The 12,780-nt window shown below is 35.7% G+C and overlaps 1 protein-coding gene across 3 annotated transcripts in view; it reads right to left on the reverse strand.

Annotated features, from left to right (window-relative positions):
- The window catches only part of CSMD3 (CUB and Sushi multiple domains 3), a gene marked incomplete at both ends in the record, with an annotated part of 1,162,760 nt that overhangs the window by 518,804 nt on the left and 631,176 nt on the right, over positions 1-12,780 (reverse strand). The window lies entirely within an intron of this gene.

The following is a 12,780-nucleotide window of genomic DNA, read 5'->3' on the forward strand; positions in this document are numbered from 1 at the left end:
AATGTTTGATAGTATGTCTTAAAAACTTACTAGTTACAATGAGCATAAAGTACATGTAAAACAAGATGTAAACTGGAAATAGCCAAAGTTTTCTTGGTGTGAAAAGATTATGCATAATGATATTTCTTATTTATTTATTTTTTTTGGCCTTTGTTTTCTTGAACTTCATATAGTCTGTAAGTTGTTTCTGGTATGTTCAGAGCTTTCTGGGGTTAGTATCCAATTATCAGTGACTGCATATTATGTCTCTTCTTTTGCGACTAGGTTAACTCACTCAGGATGATATTCTCTAGATGCAACTATTTTCTTAAGAATTTCATAAAGTCATTGTTTCTGATAGCTGAGTAGTACTCCATTGTATAAATATACCACAATTTTTATATCCATTCATCTACTGAAGGACATCTGGGTTCTTTCCAGTTTCTGGCAATAAGAAATAGAGCTGCTATGAACATTGTGGTGCATGTGTCTTTGTTGTATGTTGGAGCATCTCTAGGGTATATGCCCAGAAGTGGAATAACTGGGTCTTCAGGTAGTACTATGTCCAATTTTCTGAGGAACCACCAGACTGATTTCCAGAGTTGTTGTCCTTGTTTACAACCCCACCAACAGTGGAGAAGTGTTCCTCTTTCTCCACATCCTCGCCAGCATCTGCTGTCATCTGAATTTTTTGATCTTTCCAATCTGACTGGTGTAAGGTGGAATCTCAGGGTTGTTTTGATTCGCATTTCACTGATGGCTAATGATGTTGAGCACTTCTTTAGATGCTTCTCAGCCATTCGTTATTCCTAAATTGAAAATTTTTTGTTTATCTCTGTACCCCATTTTTTAACAGGGTTGTTTGATTCTCTGGTGTCTAACTTCTTGAGTTCTTTGCATACCATGGATATTTAGGCCTCTATCAGATGTGGGGTTGGTAAAGATCTTTTCCCAGTTTGTTGGCTGCCATTTTGTTTTCTTGACAAAGTCCTTAGCCTTAAAGAAACTTTGCAATATCATTAAGTCTCATTTGTCAATCTTTAACCTTAGAGCACAAGCCATTGGAGTTTTGTTCATGAAATTTTTTCCTGTGCCTATGTGTTCTAAGGTTTCACCTACTTTCTCATCTAATAGTTTCAGTTTACCTGGTTTAATGTGGAGATTTTTGATCCACTTGCACTTGAGCTTTGTACATGGAGATAAGAAGGGTTTTATTTTCATTCTTCTGCATGCTGAGTGCCAGTTGGACAAACCCCATTTGGTGAAGAGGCTGTCATTTTTCCATTGAATGTTTTCAGCTCCTTTGTCAAAAATCAGATGACCATATACATGAGGGCTCATTTCTGGATCTTCTATTCTATTCCATTGATCCACATGCCTATCTCTGTACAAGTACCATGCAGTTTTTAGCACAATTGCCTTGTAATATATCTTGAGGTCAGGGATGGTAATTCCTGCAGATGTTTTCTTGTTGTTGAGGATGGATTTTTCTATTCTAGGTATTTTGTTATTTCAGATGAAATTGCACATTTTCCTTTCCAACTCTATGAAGAATTGGATTGGAATTTTGATGGGGATTGCATTAAATTTGTAGATTACTTTTGGAAAGATGGACATTTTTACAATTTTGATACTTCCAATCCCTGTGCATGGGAGATCTTTCCATTTTTTGAGATCTTCCTCGATTTTCTTCTTTAGAGATATATAGTATATACCCTTCTCATACATGAGCATTCATATTTATAGGGTATAGATGAACACACAAAGACAACTCATCCATAAACACATGCCAATTGTAAACACATACAGTGAAAACATATATATATACATACATACATATATATAAAATTTTAGGAACTTTTTTCCACATAATCTTGCTCATGGCATCATATGTTTGAATAATAATAAAGCCCTTGCCATCAAAACAAGAGAGGGAAATTCCAATTCTCATCCTTGTTATTTAATGGACGTCTGATATCTTGTCTGCTTGAATAAGAGCTGTGATGTCATGACTTTGCGCGTGAAGACCTGTGTCCTGAGACAGCTGGCAGTGATGGAAGGGTATGTTGACTTCCAGAAGACAATGTGAAACAAACACCTGACATCAGCAGCTGCACTTCAACAGGCAATGTCACTGTGCAATTATAATCTTGTATCCTTGAGCCACTTTTCGTTGGATTTTCTGCAATTTACTTATTATTATGCCTAGTAATAAAATTATAATTAAAAAGATTATATGCTGTCCTTAACTCCTACTACACACACATATATGAAAATTAGCACTTTTAATATGTTGCTATAAGTATGTAGGAATATTAATTAAAATTCAAATTTTCTATTTTAGAAATCAACATATAGAAATATTTATAAATGCAACAATGTAAATAATAAACACTGTCTTTTCAATAATATTCTATTTAAACAAGGGAGCATGACGTATCTTAAGTAAAAAGATACATAGAGATATTAATAACAATGACACAACAAATGATTTCATTGAGATTGTAATAAAGCTTATAATTTTATTCAGTTCAATACAATAGCAGGGAGAGGTGATAATATTTTACAACCTCTTATAATTCTACTTCCAGAATATTTATGCACTCATGTGGCCTCCATGGACACTTAAATGTACACAGTATGTACACATAAAATCAAGGACCAATAGGGAACTTTGATGACAAGTTATTTTAGAAAGAAAACCTTCAGAAGTTGTGAAATCATCGGCGACTTCTTAGAAAAAGAATGTAGTGTCCAAAAGAATGTTATAAATATAATTTTACAGTGGGATCGGGACATGATGGTCTAACTCATAATCCTACTAACAAAATAATCTCTATGCCTAGGACAATGAAACAAACCTATCAGAAAAAAAAAAAAATAGTATCAGCTAACTTTTAGCTCCCAATACCTTGGGACACATTTTACACAGAAACTCCATTTTACACTCCTTTCAGGATTTCAGAAGACTTTTTTATGAGGCAAAATGGAGCTACTTTAGTTTTCAAAGAATCAGACAGTGCAACACTAGCCAAGGAACAAAATATCCCACAAGAAAGACAAAACCAAATGTCAGGACCTAGAACTGCAATCATCCAAAACCCATGTCCCTAGATGCCAGCATATAAATGCAATCAATAAGAAACAACATAGCATGTATCTATGAGAGTCCAGACACACTACAATAATAGGCTCCAAGTACTGCAGGACAGCCGAAACACAAGGCACGGCCTTCAGTATTCTTTACAGGTCTGACAGAGATACTTAAAAAGAAAATTTTAAAAAAAAGAGTTCTTTAGCTATACAATGAAAACATTAACAACTAGGGGAAGAAAATTAATAATAAATTTTAAAGCTTCAATGTGGAGAGAGAGAAAGAGAAAGAGAGAGGGGGGAGGGAGAAGGAGATGGATAGGGGAGAGAGGGAGAAGAGGGAGGGAGATCTGGAAGTGAAAACTTTAGTAACTCCAAAGGAACTTTAGAAACAAGTCTAACCAACAGAATAAGAAGGATGGAAGAAAGAATCTGTCATATTGAAGACACAGTAGAGGAAATGGATACTTCAACCAAAACAAATGTAAAACACAAAATCTGAATAAACAAACAAGCGCAAAAAATAAAAACAACAAAAAACTTTCTGACACAGAAATTATGGGACATTATAAACAAACAAATATAAGAATAATATGAATATTGTTAGAAGAAGAGTACCAGGTCAAAGCAATAGAAAATTACTTCACAAAATTATAAAAGACAATTTCCTAGCCTAAATATGGTAATGCCTATCAAGTTACAAAAAAATCATACAGAAGACCAAATAGACTACACAGAAAATAAACAATCCTCAGTACATAATAATCAAAATATGTACAAAAAATTAAGGTACAAAAGACAGAAAAGCTATTAAAAGTTGAAAACAGAAATACAAATCAACATATAAAATCAGACTTACTAGCTTAACACCTGGATTCTCAGTGGAGACTAAGAGCTATAAAGGCCAGGATGGATGTTCTATACACTTTTCCTAAAACAAAGGAAAACTTCAAACCACCATAGAGGGAGAAAATAAGATAATTTCTTATTTTAAGCACTATCTCTCAAACAATGATCTCAAGTCCCCACTAAAAAGACATAGAATCAGTGCAACAACAAGATTTGTCAATCTCAAAAATTATTCCAACACTATTCTTCACATAAATAAAGGGACAATTTTTAGCTGCATATGAAAACAAAAAGAAATCCCTGGGTAAATAAAACAATCCTAAATAATAAAACAATGGCTGTAGAGATTACTTTTTCCAGTTTCAAATTGCAACAAATCCATAGAGATAAAGAGAACATAATAGTGGAACCAAAATATACACAATGTTCAGTGAAATGAATGAGACCAAGATACAAATCCACACACCTGTGATATACTTAGTTTTTAAATGGAAGACAAGAATACACAATAAATGAAACATTTTTGTTAAATGGTTTTCTATGGAGAATAGTCCAATTGATCAGTGCACAGAACTCAACTCCAATGGACAAAGACTTCAGCATAAAACCAGATATATTGATCCTCATGGGAAAAAAAAAAGTATAGAACAGCCTTAAACTCATAGGCATAAGTATTGGTTTCTAAACTAAACATTATTAGCATATATGTTGTGATCAACAATTAATAAATAGAGCCCCAGGAAATGGAAGGGTCTCTTTAATAGTGGACACTGTCTGAAATAACTGCAGGGATGGATATGGAGAAGAGCCTGAGAAACAGAAGGTACAGAGACAAGCCATAAAGGGAATCTAGCTCAAGGGGATGCCCCAAAGTCTGACACTATTACTCAGGCTGTGGAACACTCACAAAAGGGCCCTATGATGGCTGCCCTCTAAAACACCCAACAAGCAGCTGAAAGAGTCAGATGCAGATATTTACACCCAACCAATGAACAGAAGGTGCTGACCCCTGTGGTTGAATTAGGGAAAATCCAGAGGAAGCTGAGGAGGAGGGTGACCCTGTAAGAAGTCCAGCTGTCTCAATTAACCTGGATCCCTGAAATCTGCCAGACACTGGATCACCAACCAGACAGCACACACTAGCTGATACAAGGCACCCAACACACACATATATATAAAACTTTTTATCATGAGAGGCTGTTGAAATTTGTCAAAGGCTTTTTCATTATCTGATGAGCTATTCCTGTGTAATTTTTCTTTGAATTTGTTTAAATGATAGATTACACTAGCAGATTTTCCCATGTTGAACCATCCCCCATCTCTGGGATGAAGTCTATGACTCATTTAGATTGAAACCCATGGCATGAGGGAGAGGTCACTCTTGACACTGCCTGGAGGTCCAGGACCCAGAGGCTGCATAGCCCAGAGACCTAGGAAAGAAGAAAACACAGAAAGGCTTTGCCCAGCAACTGATAGAAATAGACTCAGAGACCCACAGACTAATAAGTGGTGCTTTGGGAATCCAGCAAAAGTTGAGGATATGTTGTAGGAGCCCAAGAGATCAAGGACGTCATATGAAAACCCACAGAATTAACTAACCAGGGCTTCTAGTGGCTCATTGAAACTGACACAAGATCCAGTGAGACTTCATAGCACTGACCTAAGCCCTCTCCAAATGGGTTACAGTTGTGTAGCTTGGTCTAATTTTAAGACTGCTAACCGTGGGAGCGCAGGCTGTCTCTGATTTTCATCAGCGTTTGGGACCTTTTCCTTCTACTTGGTTACCTAGTCCAGCCTTAATAGGACGAGAGGTGCCCAGTCTTACTGCAACTGGATATGCCATGGCTGATTGATATTCATGGGAGGTCTCCACTTTTGTGAAGAAAAGTGGAGACGGTTGTGGGAGGAAGGCTAGGGAGAGCTGGAGGGGAGGAGGGAGGGAAACAGTGGTTGGGATGTAAAAATGAAGGAAGAAAATAAAGGGAGGAAGGAAGAGAAGGGAGGGAGGGAGGAGGGAGGAAGAATGGAGGGAGGGAGGAAACAATGGAGGGAGGGATGGAGAGAGGGAGGGAACAATGGAGGGAGAGATGGAGGGAGGGAGGAAGGGAACGATGGAGGAGGAAGAGAAGAAGAAATAAAGAAAAAAGAAGAAAGGGAGGATAAGAGAAATAAGGGAGGAAGGACAGAAAGAAAAAAAGAAAAAATGAACACTTCCATCAATAAATAGGCATCTTATGGTGAAGTTTTTAGTTATATTAAAAGTTAACTTTTGGTTAAAAACTGTAACTATTTAATGTCCAAACTCCTGCTATCAATCCATCTTATCACCAGCATGTGGCCTACTTAGTAAAAAAAATTTGATTTAAGCAAAGAATGCCATTTCTCCTCATCAGCTGTTCTCTGAGGCAAGAGACACTGAGTTCAGTTCAAACCATAAAAATTAATGAATCTAAATATTTTAAACATCAGCCATTTTAATGAAACTATCCCATTTTTAAATTATGGGTCATCTCACAAAACCAAATGGCATCATCAAAATTTTAAGGTCTCTCCATGCACTTTAGTTAAAAGTTATTTCAAAATTTAGATATCTAAATAAATTTAAACCACTAGTCACATGTATGGAGATATAGAGTCTTTTAGGCCACAGTCTATAAACACACAATGTACTTCAAAAATCTCCCCAGACATAATTCACATCAAGCGCATTATTCATAGTGTATCTGTGACATTATCAGACATTTGATGGGTGACAAGAATGGCATCAGAAGACTATACGCTTTTTTACCAATGTAACTTTGGTACCTCCAGGTCACAAATGAAGAATGCTGCCACGCAGCTAAATATGAATAAAGCAGCTCAATGCCTAATTTCTAAAAGGAGACACTATGAATTCTAGAACCCTATAAGTGTTGCCTTTAAAAGAATCAGACAACCACCAAGGAGATTTTTAAGAATCACAATTTCCCATCGGGTTAGATTTCTGCCATGTGTATGGGTGTGTGCACTGCATGGGCACGTGTTGTGTCTCTATGTATCTGATGATGCAATGGGTGATCATGTATTTAACATGACTCTTGGTATGTCCCAGGTCATTCGCACTGATTAGCATCTGCCGCACCTGCTTCTAAAACTATTTCAAGTTCACCTGGGATGTAGTAATAATAGAAGACAGCATGAAGTTAGTTTTGCAAAGTTGGACTCGTGTCTCTGTTCTGCAGTGGGTTAAGGAGTTAGACTTGTTCGTGCTTGTATTTGTCTTTCACTCATGAATAATTGCATGCAAACATTTGTGGGAGAATGGCTTCAGTCATCATACCAAGTAAAGTTCTTATTATAATGCTTACATCTTTGGCATTTCATATGTAAAAAAAAAAAATGAGTCATAGTTCTCACCTTTTGCAATTATAATGAAACCTAATGAGTTAATTTAGGCAAAAATTTTGGGATATATAAGAACCTGGATAAATACTCATTATAGTTTGATGATTCCTCATGTTTCAAAGATGAAGATGAATGTGCATCCCCACAGTGATGCCTACTAATATAGACTAATATGGCCATTAGGTAGAATTCTCTTTATTCGCTTCCTGTCTTGTTAAAATGTATTAGAAAGAATTACAATAGAGAAATAAAAAACAGAATTAGCATTTCTAAGACCATTGGGGAAAGATTATTACTGATTATGGAAAACTAATATATTTAACTTCTAAAGGTTCTGCTGGAATTTTAGTTGAGTGAAAAGCGAAGACTTTAAATCAACTTTGCACGCATGCACACACACACATATACATTTACTTTCTTCTTGCACTTACTTGCTACTTAAGGTAGATACACTTCTAGCCACGCCTTGGTGCTCTGAAATGGTTTGCACCCTTCATACCCTCCACATATTCATGTGCTTGAATGCTTGGCCCATAAGGAGTGGCACTATTTGGAGGTGTGGACTTGTTGAAGTAATTTTGGTCTTATTGAAGAAAGGTTGCCATTGTGGGGGCAGACTCAGGTCTCGTATTTTCAGGGTACTCCCAGTTCAGCTCATAATCTCTTTCTGCTGCCTGAATATCAAGATGTAGGACTCTGAACACTGACTCACGCACCTTGTTTATCTGTCTGTCACCATGTTTTATGTCATGACAATAATGGACTTTATCTTTGAACTGTAAGTCAGCTCCAATTCCATAGCTTTTTTCTTTGTAAGTGTTGCTGAAGTCATGGTCTCTCTTCACAGCAGTAAAACCATAACGAGCATAGATGTTGAAACAGAGCATCACATATTACAGCTTAATTCTAATGTTCTGATATTTGTCAAATAACCCAAGTAAATGGATTTTATTTTATATTCATATACAGTTTTAATCCTAGTATATAGTATACTCTTCAAATGTTTGATTTCTTATCCTTTATTTTGATTGGTTTCCTACTTCATTTCTATATCCTCAGGAACATGAGAAGTAGACGGAACATTTCTAGTTCACAAAGTTTGAATTTGTTTACACTATAAGTTTGTAGAGACAATTTGTTTTGAGCTGAAGTTTTCTTTAGATTAAAGTTTCTGATTTTTTTTTCTTTTGGATAATTTAATCTAATTATATGGTAAATAAAAGTTCACACATACACATGTACCCCTTTTTAATTTTTCAAATATAAGTTAAAATAACATGTGTTTAGAAGATACGTTCTATTAGCAATGCAATGATGATAAGTCTTCTCAGAGAGTCTATGTCTATGTCCTGTTAAGCCATAGGGTCTTGGTAATGGTGTAAGTTCTTTCTATTGAACAGGGCAGAAATCTAATTGAAGATTGACAGGACATACATGCTATCATTACACCAGTGGACATAATATGCCAGGCCAGTAGTTATCATAGCTCCTATGGTTCACAGGTAGATGAGACTGTTGATCATTTCTTTACAATGTCAACATGGCTGGTAAAGTCCATAACTTTGAAACTAGACACTAGGAATGAGGCTTTCCGGTCAATACTAGCTTGAGTTCTCTGTTTTCTGTTACCCACATAAATGATGGCTGTGGAAACAGTGTTTTATCATCATGCTTTTTACAGGGAATCAAGAACAGTGACAATAGCCTGCAATAATTGGGAGTCTGGGCAACATCCCCAACAGTAGTAATCCACTCCTGAAATTTGACTTCTTTTTTGTCTACTGCATCTACTAGTGGCATTTTGTACTTTTGGGGATGACTGCATGATTCCCACAGATAAGCACTTCTTTTCACTCTCCATCCCTTATCTAAAAAGCTTCCTTTAGCAATATATTAACACAGAGACCTACAATGTATCATGGTAAATGCAGAAAATAACATGATGTGGAGTCTCAGCTTCATATGTGACATTGCTATCAGAACCAGTCCTTACAACATCAAGGGATCATTTTGGGAGAGGAAGGGTAAAAAGTGGAAAAGAAGAGGTAATGGACAACAACAGGTGAATAGTGTTTCCCAGAAACAATATGACAGTTGGACATATAAATTCGTTGTTGATATGAGAACATGACCAAGATCTGATCCTACTAAAGCAGATAAAATACCAGTATGAAGAGATTAAAGGAGCACTTGGTCAAGAAGAACGACCCTTAGCTGAGGAGCTGTGGGACATTGGGACATTGACTGCTTTGAGAAAAATAAATTATTTGTATGTTTATCTTTTTTCTATCATGTGTGAGTCTTGGCAGTTATACCATACTCCAGTAGATGGTCGCACACTCACATGATGACAAGATAATAGTTTGTTCTCCACAAACTGACAACATTGGTGATGACAATGCCCATGTAATTCAATGAACATGGAAAGGTCAAGTGGTGCTTACATGACAGCTTCTTTCCCACATTCAAGTGTTTGGTAAAGAAAAGAACTTTGCAGGCTACCAAAGGAGAAAGACAAACATCAATACAGCCACAAAACTTCAATCAACAGTGCTGTCCTGCCTTCAAAACACGCTAGGGCACAGGTAGCACAAAGCATAGGGGTATGGCCAACATCTGATCTTGCTTAATGCCCACTTTATATGGTAGAATCAATCTGTGGTACTACTTGGGTGATTGAGAACTAAAGGCTAGATAGCCATTAAAGGTAGACCTTTAACAATAATCTGGTGACTTACTGTCTCCTAATGATATTTTGTTATATTCATAGATCAGCCTTGATCAGAGAAGCTTCCTATTGTAGCAAATAGGAACAAATACAGAGACCCACCACTAGCCCTGGCACAATGAGACAGGAGAGGTCTTGAAACGCCTAACTCTAAATGGGAGTTCTTCATCAATTCCCTTCCCTCCAAGTACAGGGAACCATTTAGAAGAAGAGGTAGAAGGAATGGAGAAGACTGGGGGAATAGAAGAAACCAGGAGAACAAGGTCTTCTAAATTCTCTGAACAGAGCTCATATGAGTTCAAAGAGGCTGAAGGTGAAAGCATAGGTCTAACATCTGTCTGCACCATGTTCTCAGACTACATATTATACCTTTCACCTGAGTAAATTCATCACAAGTGTGTGAAAGACAGGGTCTCTGATTCGACTGCCTTTTCTTGGCTTCTTTTCCTTCTCTTGGTTTGCCTTTTATAACTTCAATATGATATTTTTAATCTTATCTCATGACATTTTATGTTGTTATTTTTTTTCTTGTTATCTCTTTGAAGCCTGTTCTTCTCTACTGAGAAACAGAAAAGGAATGGATCCACATGGGAGGGGAGTTCTGGCGGAATTCAGAGGAATTGAAGTAAAGGAAACTGAAATCCAGATATAGTGTATGGGGAAGTAATCTATTTTCAATAAAAGTAGCAGGGGAACGTATACCCTTTGGCAGGTAGACCACACTCCAGTAGATGGGCTTTTACCAAAATGTATACAGACAGTATTAACTAGAATGCAACATTATAAAACAATCAAAATAAAACACCCGAGGGTACAAAGTTAAATTTGTATGTGGAATTGGGGGATGTCAGATGAATTGGCAGAGTGGAAATTGTAGTAAAAAACAATCCATAAAATTATTGAATAATTAACCTTTTAAAACACAAAAGCTATATTCTTTATAAAATGTGTGTGTAAGGTGAGCTCTGTGTCTAATGTTATCACCTAGGAAAGTGAATATCTTTAGAGGAAATCTGAAAGGATGTTGCAGACATTCCTTTAGAACCAACATACTGCTCTGCAGAGACTATGCTAATTACATTCATGTTTTAGTAGGAGAGGTTTCTAGTGCACTGCAACTATGGAGAATGAACTAGGCTTTTAGTTTGAACTCAGTTTAAATAATAGACAATTCAAAGTCTATTTTTCACTGTAGAAAATATCAGAGAAAAACAGATTTAAAAGAAACATTTTATTTTACATATATTATACACACAGGAAAACTGTTAATTGAATTGGGCAGCCTTAATTTAATGTGTGTGTGTGTGTGTGTGTGTGTGTGTGTGTGTGTGTGTGTGTCTGATTATATACTACTGTTGTTATAGTACTTTCATTGTTAAAGTAGAGTTAAGGTAGACACTAAAAATGTTTTAGTTGGTTCAAAGAGGAGAATATGAAGCAATGGGTTAAAATAATTTCAAAGTCATATAGAATCTAGATTGTATCCATAGACACAATAGTAAATAGAGAAGTAACATATAGTCCTGTTAAATCAGAGTTTAGAGACAAGGATAAAGTGAAAAAAATTGGAAGATCACACTTGGCAATGAGTAGAGTAAATTAGAAGAAACTGGCTGTAAGTATGGGGAAAAGACACAGAGAATTCTCAGTTGGAATTTCTTGGATTTATTTCAGATGCATCTTACCTGAGAATATTTATGCATGAATTCTTCTGTGGATTTTATGCCTCATCAGTAAATAATGATCTCAAAAGGGAATGTGCGTGTTTTTTAATTCAACAACGCATTCAGTAATTGACATATACATAAATCCTTAGAATAACTTTTTAGCACTACTGTTGAATCCAGAAGCAAAAGAGAATAAAATGATGCTGAGATGCACTCCTTCACACTAAACCCTACCCTTCAACAGAAGCAGAGAAGAGAATTCTAGAAATGTCAATAGAATCCCCCTGGCATTACAACCTCACCCCAAGTTTCAATAACTTTCTTGTTGAAGCAATGCCATTAATGATTAATATAGTTTCTGAGGTTTAACCAACTATAGATTTTATGACAAATATCTTTCACAGGATTGAAAAATGATGAAAAATTAAAGGAATGGAAGGATGTTTGTCTCACTTCTCTATTTAAAGTGATAAGGAAAGAAAAAAGAACTGAGTAATTCCAACATAAGTTGACTAGTTTTTCGATTTGTAAATTTGTTTTACTTATTTAGGCAGGATGTGTATTTTAACTGCTGTAAGAATGTATTTTAAACCACAGACAAGTGTACCTTTTTATTCAACTGACATTGAGAGAGATTTTCAGAACTATTCAAATTAATATAATACTAAACTTACTTGCAAATAAAATTATAAAATGAATGTGTTCAGTTTCCCAGACAACATCATGCATTCATTTCCTATGTCCAGACACAAAGGAATGGTGGTGCTTTGAAAAGAAATCTGATTAAAATTATTATGCATGTAAGAAAAAATTCAAAGCCACTGTTAATTGATAAGATAGAGAATAATTATTTTGCCACAATAGTAATAATAAATTCAAGATATCGAACATTTATTATTCTCATTCACATGTAACCTTCTAGACGTATGATTCATTTGCATGTATTAATATTTACATATTTTATGTAGAATCATACCTTTGTATATCTATGTATACTGTGTGTCTAGGTGGAGTTTAATCAAAGTTCAATAATGGTTCAAATGTTTCTACTTTCAAATGCATTTGTCTAAACTAAATGAA

Source organism: Micromys minutus, assembly GCF_963924665.1.
Source record: "Micromys minutus genome assembly, chromosome: 33".
NCBI lineage: Eukaryota > Metazoa > Chordata > Mammalia > Rodentia > Muridae > Micromys > Micromys minutus.